Source organism: Meles meles, chromosome 19 (genome assembly GCF_922984935.1).
Source record: "Meles meles chromosome 19, mMelMel3.1 paternal haplotype, whole genome shotgun sequence".
Lineage (NCBI taxonomy): Eukaryota > Metazoa > Chordata > Mammalia > Carnivora > Mustelidae > Meles > Meles meles.
In genome coordinates this window covers 37,401,181-37,412,429 of record NC_060084.1, presented here as the reverse complement: position 1 = coordinate 37,412,429, position 11,249 = coordinate 37,401,181, and the positions used below count along the sequence as shown (strand labels likewise).

General features: G+C 47.8%; 1 long non-coding RNA gene across 1 annotated transcript; it reads left to right on the top strand.

The window, feature by feature from the left end:
• The first annotated feature begins 515 nt into the window (after nucleotides 1–515).
• Nucleotides 516–4,975, top strand: LOC123931611. The gene is made up of 3 exons (XR_006816283.1): nucleotides 516–1,289; nucleotides 2,709–2,781; nucleotides 4,589–4,975. It is a non-coding gene; the product is annotated as an uncharacterized LOC123931611 (long non-coding RNA).
• The last annotated feature ends 6,274 nt before the right edge of the window (nucleotides 4,976–11,249 follow it).

The window sequence follows — 11,249 nt, the reverse complement described above, 5'->3', positions numbered from 1 at the left end:
CTAGTTACAAGGTCAGGCTACTCTAACTGACAAAGATTGCACACAGTGGTCTGATGTCCTGAATGCCCAGCCCTGGGCCAGATGGCCTCTTCTTTCTCTTGTTTAGAGGCATGATCCAAAAGAATGTGAGCATGATGCAGCAGGGACCTTGCCAGCCTTAGGTTCCTTGAATCCAGAGGCAAGAATAGTGGCGGGCACACAGATTATGCTTCCTTCGATCGCTCGTCCATCTGTTACTCCGTTCCAAACACTGGGCCAGGCTGCGATGTGGGCTGAGGATGGTCAGAGGTGAGCCACATTCATCTCTTCCCCCTGAGCTCACGGTTAAGCAAGGGAGAGGCGGGCCCCCATGTCAAGCCCAGGGAAGCTGGGGGTGAGCCAGGAATTTCCGTGCAGGCCCCTGCGGGCTCCTGGCGGGGAGGAGCAGGCTGGTGCTTCTCACCAGCACCTGCCTCATTTTCTGGGGGCCCTTAGGAGCCTCGAGCTCCAAACTCACTGTCTGCAGTAATAACAACCTTTGGGGCTGACCATACCAGCTCTCCCACAGGACTGCCTTCCCTGGGGAAGTCAGCCTGGGTTTTTATCAAAGTTCCCTTTAAACCTGACGCTTGGTCTAAACTTCTCCTGCTCTCTCCCCCAGGATTTCCTTCCTGGAAATTAGTGGGAGAGCTGCAGCCCTCGTAGGTCCTTTGAAGCAGATGTTGGCCTGGCTGAGAGAGCACCAGCGGGGAGCCTCTGCAGCACAAGGCTGGTGGATGGATGAGCACGTGTCTTGGTCACGAGGGAACTGCTGTGTGCAGCATGTGGTTCTACCTCCGGACTGGCTCAGGAGGTTTCAGCTACTTGCCAACCACTTTACTTGACAGTTAGCCTTGGGAATAGGATGTGCAACTGAGACTTAATCAGGACTATGGGCAAGAGCTTAGCAGGGAAACATTTATAGGACAAAGGAAATCCCAAAGTCCAGCTAGAAGAGCCTTTGGAGACTGCTTTGTTGGGATGCTTGTAGTTGCAGCTGATAAAGACCATTATATACCTGGATTAAGCAAAGAGGGCAATTTATTGACTCAATAACTAAAAGACTTAGCCTTCAGGCATGGCTTGATCCAGGGGTTTAACCTCTCTCTATTTCCATGTGTTTGTCTGTTTTTCTTTGAGATTAATCCCCTTGCAGGCTCTCCCATAGGGGTGCCCTTGCTGTCTATAGGTCGTCATCTGAACAGGTTAAGCAGCCCAGGCAAGAAGAGAACCCACCAGCATCCCTAGGGGTTCTAGATAAAGTCTCAGGAGTGAGTACTATCCAGCAATTTGAGTCATGTTTTCGTACCTGAATGCTTCTTTCCTCTCTTCTTCCCTCCCTCCCTTTCTTTCTCTTTTTTCCCTTTAAGAATAATGAATTTATTGATGTTATTAAAATTATGTTAACATAAACAATTCAGGCAAAAGAGAGAAGGAAAAAGAAAAAAAAATAGGTAGTGGTCATTTCAGATATCTCTCCAGGAATATATACAGATACGTAAATAGAAGCAGTTTGATAAAATGAGATTATGTCACACAGCTATTTCACAAATAAAATCATCAAATTTTGCCTGGATTTAATAGCAGCAATGGGAAGCCTGAAGTGACAGTGCATGTGTTTGAACTTTAGAGCAATGTGTCTTCACCTCAGAAAAACATCACTCCTAAATGAGTCCCTAAGATTAAAAAAAAAAAAAAAGGATTATGAAAAACAACGTGAGCCAAGAGTCATTTTAAGGATGTTTCAATTCTAGACAATTGCAACTAGCTCCTTACTCCGAAAGATGAGGAAATTAGCAGGACTTGCTTCTTTTTCCGGATGATTCTTTGTCTCTGCTCCCTAGATTCTTCTTTTACCTTGTCTAAGTTTATAATGTTTGGATTCTCTTCTACTAGCTTTCTTTTTTCTCTGTTTTATTGTATTCAGTGGTTGTCATTTTTTTCCCATGAATTCCGCTTCAAGGTTTTTTTTTTTTTTTCCTTTCTATTTTGATGTTTGGTTTTATTGTGAAATAGCTATTTTTCTTTCTGAGAATCACGGGTTCTGTGTTGCCTGATTTCTTCATGCCAGAGAATGACTGTCTTCTGATTTTTAGATTTCAAGGACAGCTGGAGACATGCATAGTTTTGCCTTTAAAAGTGACTTTGCGTTGGAGACTTCCAGGGTTGAGGATTCCTTACCCTGACCCCTCCATTTTTTTCTCTAACGCTATCATTTTGCCAATTTCCTTTTCCTTTTGTTATACCTTGCCTGTCTTTAACTATCAATTAGATTTTTAAAGGAAAGTTCCTGGGGGCTATGTTCCCTGAGTTCTTTCGTGTTCTTTGACAATGTTTTCCTGTTGCTTTTTTGCTCAAATGACACATGGAATGGTCATAACATTTCAGGTTTATATTTTAACTGTAAGTTTGTGGACATTTTTCTTTCATCCACTGCTTTGAAAATTGTTGAGGAAAAGACTAAACAGCATGATTTCACAAACCTCTCCTGCCCTGAGAAACCTTTCCTTTTCCTCTCTGAATGCATGAAGATTTATTTTCTTAGTTACCATTATATTTCTTGATAGCTATCCTTTTAAATAATTTGTTCCTGAAGATATTGTGCCTTTTGGATGTAAAAATGAAGTTCCTCATCTGGAAAATTTCCTGTATTGTATCTCTTGTATCTTTGAATATCTTTCTTCTTTCAGTTTTTGCTCTCGTGGTCAGGTTATTCAGGAAATGGTGAAAAAAGTGGAAAAGTTCCCAAGCCCATTTTGCAAGGTGAGCCTACGCCTGGCACCAACATCACACAAAGAAAACTGCCGAGGAACCTCATTTAGAAACAAAAGTTACGTATAAAATATTAGCACATCAAATCAAGCATGAGATCATAAGAAATATACAGCATGTTCAAATATGGCTTATTCTAGCAACAAAGGACAATTCAACATTGGGAAATATACTAATGTAATTACTCCGCTGGCAGATTAAGTCATGTGAGTCTCTTAATAGAGGTTGAAGCAGCATTTGATGTAATGCGGTGCCCACTCCCGATTAGAAATAAAAGACGATTAGCCATCTTAGCAAACATCACACTTGGTGTCCATTTGAGAGGGAGCCTTGATAAGTCACGGTGGCTACAAAAACAATTCAGATTTAGGGATTTTTCAACTCTAGACAAATGCACCTGGCTCCATATGGGTTCCAGCTTGCCTGGGGATGCGGGGGTTCCTGGGACGTGGGACCTCCAGGGCTAGAACTAGCAAACATGGGGATGGTGGTCGCCATATACAGAGCAGGTGGGCAGTGGCTTGTGCAACAGAAAAATAAAAGAAGATGAAGCTGTTCTGCAGAAGAAAATGAGACTTTTCTCATTCCAGAGAGGGAGAGGAGAGAAGACAAAGAGGAGCAGGGAACGGGGGAAAGAGACAAGAGGGTGCCAGTGTGGCATTGCATGGGCGAGGAGGGTTCTACGGTGTGGGCTGGGGACAGGGTGCCTGAGGCTGATGCAGAGCTCTGCATTCACGATGAAAGTCTCAGGGCACCGTTTCCCCCTCCTCCATGTGCTGGATGCTGTGGGTGCCATAGTCAGACTTGGTTATGGGGCTTCTGTCCCCTTTCTGGGAAATTGCCCAGAGCTGATTATAGCCGCTGATCCCCACAGCCTCCACCTGGCTGAGTCACCCCAAGGGTACAAAAGGCCAGTCCCCTTCCTGTGCTGCTGGGGAGCTAACCCAAAACGAACACTTCAGCATCCTACCACTTCTGGGGGGATGTGCCACTGAGGACAGGCCAGCTGTCCCACTGTGTTAGTGAAGCAGGAACAGAGACTGTGCGGGGGAGTGGGATCCCCAGGCAGAGGTGACCACAGGGGTTTTCAGAGATCTTAGGAGGGGATCCTCACGGGGAGTGGAGTTGGAATTTGGATCAGTCTTATCTAGACCTCAGAGAAGTCTGGAGCCTTCATCTGTCTTACATAGATGGAGACTCAACAGGGCCAAGCTGCCGTGTCCAAAGTCTCTCCAAAGGAGACAGAGAGCTGAGATTAGGACCCTGATCTGTGAGAGGCAAGGCTGGGGGCTCTAAGCATTGGGTGAACTTGCTGGATGCGGGACTTTGGGCAGGTTCCTTCCCCTCTTTGGGCCTCAAGTTCCCCAAGGTGTCTATGAGGCCAGTGGCTCTCGGGGGGTACTTCCACTTCTTAACTCAGTACTGGAGGAATCATCATGCTTGATGGGGCCAGGTGAGGTCCTGGAATTGATATAGGGCAGCAGGTAGGCAGGGCTATGGCTAGAGTGAAGGGGGAGCTGAGAGATTAGGACTCACCAACAGCCATAACTTAATGTGCACGTTTTTCTTTAAGAACAACATTTGCTTTTAAGTAGGTTACACACTTACTGTGGCTTGTTTGTACCCTCCTTTGCTTGGAAAGCAGACGCTTTCTTCAGAGCTAAGCTTCCTTCTAGGCCTACGGGATTAGCACATTCTCCAGATTAATGGTGTCCAAATTAATGCGATTTATCGTCATGGCTTTCAAAAGCTGTGGTCTGCTTGTACAGCTACCTTTTCTTCTTGGACCAAAATTTAGGACACTCGGACCAACGAAAGAGACTTTTCTCCGTGGTACATTTAACCGCATGACATATCTGACAAGTTATGAGAAGCCCAGCACGTCGAATAAATCACTGCTGTCTGGTAGAAGAAAACGGAATCCAGTCTCCTGTGGAAGCTCAGGGCTGGGGATGGTCGCCATGTTGATGTCCGCTGTGGAATAGGAGTGATCTGAGACTCAGCTGAGTGATCCTTGAGAAGGTCCCGAAGGCTGAGTGCTCCGCAGGCCTCAGGAGAGTAAAGACCACAGATTCTACGCATCTTCTAGTGGGGCTGAGTGCCTGACACTTGCAGACACATACGTGCCACAGACCGGGTTTCTATGAACCAAATAAAAAGCAGCGTATGAGTCCCACCCCAGTCTCTTTTCTAGTGTGTTTAATGAGAACCAGGTGAGAATTCCAGCTTGGGTCATGTTTGGATGTATCCTCATCCTCCATGAAGTCTAGGCTGATCTGATGCCCAAGACAAGCCCACTGAGGAATTAGGGATCTTCAGGTTCTCCTTCCTCCATTTCTGGGCTCCGCTGGCATCAGAAAGGGGTCTCGGGACCTCTGGCTCCCCACGAGGCACCCACACCTCCCCTCACCACAATCCTCAGGAAATTGAGTCCTTTCACGGTGTTATTTAGCTCGAAACGATTATGTAATTACATTTGTGAATGTAATCCTGTAGGGCGTATTCTAATTATAGTCCACAATCCCTTTCAGCAGCTTTCAGAGAAATAATTTTTGCAATAAACATGGGGCTCCTCGACTGCAAAAAGTCCAAGATGCCTGGGCATAGACAGTCGCATCCACCTGCTGGAATACACACACCTCGAGCTTTCTTAGGAAGCGGAGCAAAGGGCCCAGTTCACTGAAGCTGCTCCCCGGGGATGGTCCAATTCCGTGCATGTCTGAATTATGGATCCCCAGGCATCTTTGAGAAGTTCCTATTCTCCCAATAACTTTACTCAGCTCCTAATTGCTCATTATGCATTCATTAAAGGTAGTTTTAGGTAAATTTTTGAATATGTAAATTACATTTCAATAAAGTTGTTATAAAATAAAGTAGTTACTAAGTTAATTATAATCAAATACGGAAATGTATCTACCATACAGGTAATCGTTGCTGTGGGTGCAGAGCAGATCCCGTGAGACTGTAATAACCTGGGAAGGTCTAGAGGTGGAGACCGAATGACTGTAAGCTTTGATCAGCAGTGGTGTCCAAAGTAAATGCTGGTAGCCATTTGTCTATAATGGGCTAAGTTGTTTCTTCCCTTTCCTCCTCCCACCACTCTTGCCCTCTTTCCTCATTCCATCTTAGTTTTAGGGGCTTGTTCATGGATGGAGATGGAAATTTTCCAGTTGGCCAAAAGTTTTATAGAGTTTGTTCTTTGACATGCACTTACTTTAGGGTCAACACGATCGTAAGCTTCCTGGAGGGTCCCTTGAGCCCCAGTTTCTGGCCTCTGCACCACTGGGGTTCACAGGCTGCTGGGAAAGAAGTCACTGTCACAAACACTGAAGCCCCAAGAGCAGACTCTCCTTCTTCAGTCATTCCACCTGCAGTCACAGGTGGGAGGAAGTCAGCCTTTCCTGCATTCTCAAGGGCATGGCTAGCACTGAGGGTGAGGTTCAACGCCAAACTTGTGCGTGCCGCGCCTTGTGTTCTCCCAAAGTCTCTCATTTTCTACTTTCTGTTTGACCTGAATCAGAATTTCTGCCCTCATCATGGCCTTTTCCACCCATAGGCATTTTTGGAAAAAGTATAACTTTAATATTTCATCATTATTGATTACGAGTATGAAATCACTTCATCATCATCGTCATCATCAGTCTACCTTTTCAGTTAATCTGTGTTGGTCATAAACAGCTATATATTTACATAACACATATATATATATATATGGCATTTCAGTTTCTGAATTTGATAGCTGCAGTTAATATGCCAGAGTCGAGGATGGGCAAGCACCAGATCAGATTTTTCTGAGTCTAACTGGTCGGATTTACTTGCTGGGTCTTTCTGAATGTGGGTCGATGGTGTTCATTTGCAAGTTCTGGTCTGGCCCTGGCTCTGAAGTGCTTGCCCATTTCATGTCTTACATAGAAAACAGCTTTTACCTAAGGCAGTGTCCCACAGTGTTTATTTCAATAGATTCTAATATTAAAACGGTCTAGAAAAGCATTCATGTTGCATTATTTTATACAAACTGTCCTCGTGAAAAGGAGGTGGGAAACTTGGATGCCCCTCCTTTCTAGGTTAGGACAGAGGCTGTTCCTTTCTCCTACTTTCTCATGCTGCATTTTATCTCTTTTTTCTTTCAAAGATTATTTATTTATTTGAGAGGGAAAGAGAGCATGAGCAGGAGGGAGGAACAGAGGAGAGGGAGAAAAAGACTTCCTGCTGAGCATGGAGCCCAATGCAGGGCTCGATCCCAGGACCCAAGGCAGAGGCTTAACTGACTGAGCCACCCAGATGCCCCTTATCTGGTTCTTTCTAATGTATTGAGTTGAATGCTCAGTTTATTTCTTATATTCTTGTTATATAATGAAATCAACCGAGGCTATTAATTTTCCTTCATGTGTATTTTTGGGTGAATCCCTTAAGCTTTGATATGATGATATGAGTGCCTTATTTTTGTTCTTTTATAAATAAGATGCAAATTCTATTTAATCCAAGCGTTTTATGGGACAGTTTTAAATGTAAAAATGTTTGGAAAGCTCCAAGGGATTAGGTTTACATCTTTATTATTCCTTTCTAGTCTTATTGTGTTGTGATTAAAAAAAAAAAAGATTATGGCCTAAGTAACTTTGGAAATTAGAGTTTCTTGTGGTCAAAAATATTTATTTTTGTAAACCTATCACGGGTGCTGGAAAAGTGTATTCTCTATAGGAAATAAAATTTATTAATTTGTAGTCAGGTTTTTTATATTTTTGTTCATTTTGCTTTTTGCTAACTTTTCTGTCCAAGGCAGACCAGGTGGGCTGAGTGGCAGTTCTGGGTCCTGGGAGCTGCTGGCCTGACTGGCAGTATGGGCCTGTCCATCCTTTCTTCCTTGCAGTCCTTTGCAGAGAAAGAGCTCAGGATTCAGACGACCTGGATTTGAGTTCTGGCTCTAGCTGCCCCTCGCCACTGTGGCCATTTGTAGAGTGGGAATGGAAGCATGAATTTGGCAAGGCTGCGGGGAGTGTATCAGGTAAGAGAAGGATGAGGAGAGAATGTCCGCCTGGCCCCTCCCCCCATGCCTCTCTGGGGGCTGCCCTTTCTGTCCTGCTAGGTAAGAGACCATTGCAGGTGAAATGATGCAGCATCCTATCCAAGAGAGCCTGTGTGGCTAGGGCATACCTCCAAGAAGTGATGCAGGGATGGTGCATTTCAGGCATATTTGAGTGGTTGTGGGGGTGCTTTTCTGGGATTGCCTCTCAAATCTCACCAGGCAGGAGGCTGTCCCTTGATCTCTAACTTAGGGATCCTGCTCAGGCCAGCCTGACTGGCCCAAGGCCAGCAGTCTGCTCCTGGCAGTCCCACATAGCAGGTGTGAGCCAAGCAGGACTTCTGACCTGGCAGCCTCTGTGCTGATGGGGAGCATGTGGATGTGGGAAGAGGATGCAGCTACCTAGCAGTCTGGAGCAGGGTCCCAGGTCCCCAGTTCCCAGGCCTTGGGGCTCGTGCTGTATGGCCTGCTTGTCCCAGCATCACTGCTGTCCTTGAGCACCCAGCACCCAGGGAGGACTAGCATGTAGTACTCCATGGATGCTGGATCCAGGAGAAGCTCTCCCACTGCCCCACTGCTCCCTGGGGCATCTGAGGGCTGGAGCTGGCCACACCAGGTAGATCAGAGTCTGTTGGCGGCCCCTAGTAAGGGCAGGAGCACAGCTGACAAAATGGGCAGCCCTAAAGCCTGCAAGATGATGCCAGGAGAGAGGCTAGGAACCCCTGGGGTCCACACCAGCCAGGCTTACCCCAAGCTCCCCCATCTCCAGTGCCTTTGTCTGGGGGCCCTACCCTCAGTCTCAGGCCAGGTCTCACACTGGTCCCCCTACCCTCCACTCCACGGCCTGGAACCAGAGGCCTGGGGTGGTGTCAGCCCTGTTGGGAGGCCCTGGCCAGCTGTTCCACTCCCTGGGCCTGTACTATATTATCTGCAAAGTGGGGCTCCCTTTCTCCTTCCTCAGGATCAATGCACTGGTGGCCGAGAAGACTTTGGGCAGGGTCCGGCACAACACTGAGAGGCTCTGTGGGCAAAGAGGGTGCTTACCAGCTGCCTGCATCCCTCACCGCAGCATCCATCCTGGCACTTGGCCACTTCCGGGGGGTCTCAGAGGAAAGCACCCTCTTCCTGGGCCACCTCAGCCCCTGCTGGGGGCAGCCTGGGACAGCGCTTCGGAGGATCAGTTTGGGGTCTGATGGACCTCAAGTGAGTTCTTTAGCTTCTCAGCCTCAGTCCCCTCACTTGGGAAATTGGGGGGGGGGTTCATAGCATTGCCTCCCTCAGAGGACAAGTGTGTGGGGGTGTGCTCACCAGAAAGGCTCTGCTGGGACATCATCCTTAGCATTTCCCCAGGCAGTGGGCAAGCCTGCACACTGTACTGAGGGCCCCACGGTGGACAGGCAGCCCTTGGGACTCACTCTCTCCAGGTGCTTTTTCTTTTTTTTAAGATTTTATTCATTTATTTGACAGAGAGATCACAAGTAGGCAGAGAGAGGGGGAAGCAGGCTCCCCGCTGAACAGAGAGCCCGATGCGGGGCTTGATCCCAGGACCCTGAGATCATGACCTGAGCCGAAAGCAGAGGCTTAACCCACTGAGCCACCCAGGTGCCCATCTCTCCAGGTTTTGTGAAGACATGAAGGCATATTCCTGGGGCACACAGTGGGAAAGAATAGGCTGGTGGGAGTTATTTTAGTATATTTTTAACTAGCAGTTTTTTTTTTTTTCCTCGTTTTCAATCTATTTCCACAAATCTCTCCTGATACCAAGCTCTCTCCATACACCTCTCCTGGTCACCTCTGGCCCTCAGTTTATCACAGTCCTTGTTCCAGTCCTTCCTGGAACAGTAAATCTGAGTCCTGCAGCCCCAGTCAATGAAACACCCTGACATGAAATCGTTCCCCTGCTCTCCCCCTGGAAGTCCCTGCAGCACCTCCAAGCTCCTTTTTGTTCAGGAAATAAATCAGGCTTCCTCCTGTTTATATGGAGGAGCTGATGTTCTCCTTCGGCTTATCTCTGTACACCGGAGGCAGAGGAGAGAACTCCCAGGGTTGGCTCTGACCTGGAGCTGTTTGGGGAGAGAGTACAAGGCTCTCTCCTTTGGGGCTCTGCACCTCCTTCCTGGAAAGTCAGTGTCAGGGAAGACACAGTGGCACTCAGCTCCCTGCAAGAACTTTGGAAAACACTTTCTATTTTAAAAATAGTTCTTGATTGGCAGGACGTTGCAGTGGTGGGGGAGACCTAGTGAAGCCCCTGCCCAGTGCCTACAGTTCCATCCACGTAACGATAGCACAGTGTCAAACCCCTTGTGACAATGACCATGAGTGTGTGTGGTTCCATGTCATTTTATCACATGTGTCTGGTAAATGCTTTTAGATATGCCTCCTGAGTCGTCTCCCTGGCCTGATGGAAGAGAACCCCAGTCTAGAGGCCATCACGCCCACATTTCTGGACACCAAGAGGGGGATCCAGGAAGTAGCAGTCCTCCCTGATCCCATGAGCTCCAGCTAGAGCTCATACCGAGCCGTGACGCCCAACAGGGTCTGCAAGGCTTTGTTGAATGAATGTGTAAAGAGTGGGGCGCTTGCCGGGAACACATGGGACAAAGAGATGGGGGGCGTGCTTGTCAGCAGGCTGGCCTCCATGTCCCACTTGGCTGGTTGTGCTGTCGAGCCTCAGGGTCCTCACCAGGAGCTTGGGGACAGCACAGCTGCCCTGAGGACTCAAGGGGCCTCATCAGGATGGATGTGGACATTTGTACAAGCAGCACCCCCCCCACTCCGCCCCAGCCTCTCCCTTTTCCTGGACTCTGGGAGCTGTGTGTCCCCTGTAGGGCTGGGTCGGCTTCTCTCCTGCTCTCAGATGGTATCCCTGAGTCCTTACAGCTCTGGCTCAGGCCCCACAGGGGTTTTCCCGGTCAGGTCTCAAGGAGCGCTTTGGCGAGGGATCTGCAGGCAAATCCAGGGCTCATGCCCACGGGCGGCCAGGCCCCCAGACCAGCCCCTCACAGCTCTGCTGACACACCTCCTGTTTGGTCTGGCTCTGCTCCTTCTCCTCAGAGGTGGTTGTTCTGGTGTACAGGCTCTTAAAGAGATCTTTTAGGGTTTTCCTTCTTCCACATCCAGCAGAGTAAATCTCCTGGGAATGCTGGGGTTGAGGCTCCTTCTAAAATGACTTTTTCTAAAAATAAAGGGAGTAGAGGAAGGGCAGCAGAGTGAGTCCACATGGTCTTGGGAATCAAAAAGATCATAAAGCTGTGGATAGGCAGTGTGACTTTGGGGACGTTAATAACCTCGCCGCACCTGAGTTTCCTCAACTCCCAAGTTGGCATTGCCAGTCAGCACTCGAGCCACTGGGCTGCTGTGATTCAGCAAAAGCTGGGTATGAGGGAGAGCTTAACTGACATCGTGGTCGTTGTTAGGTACATAGGAAACAGAGGCGGGA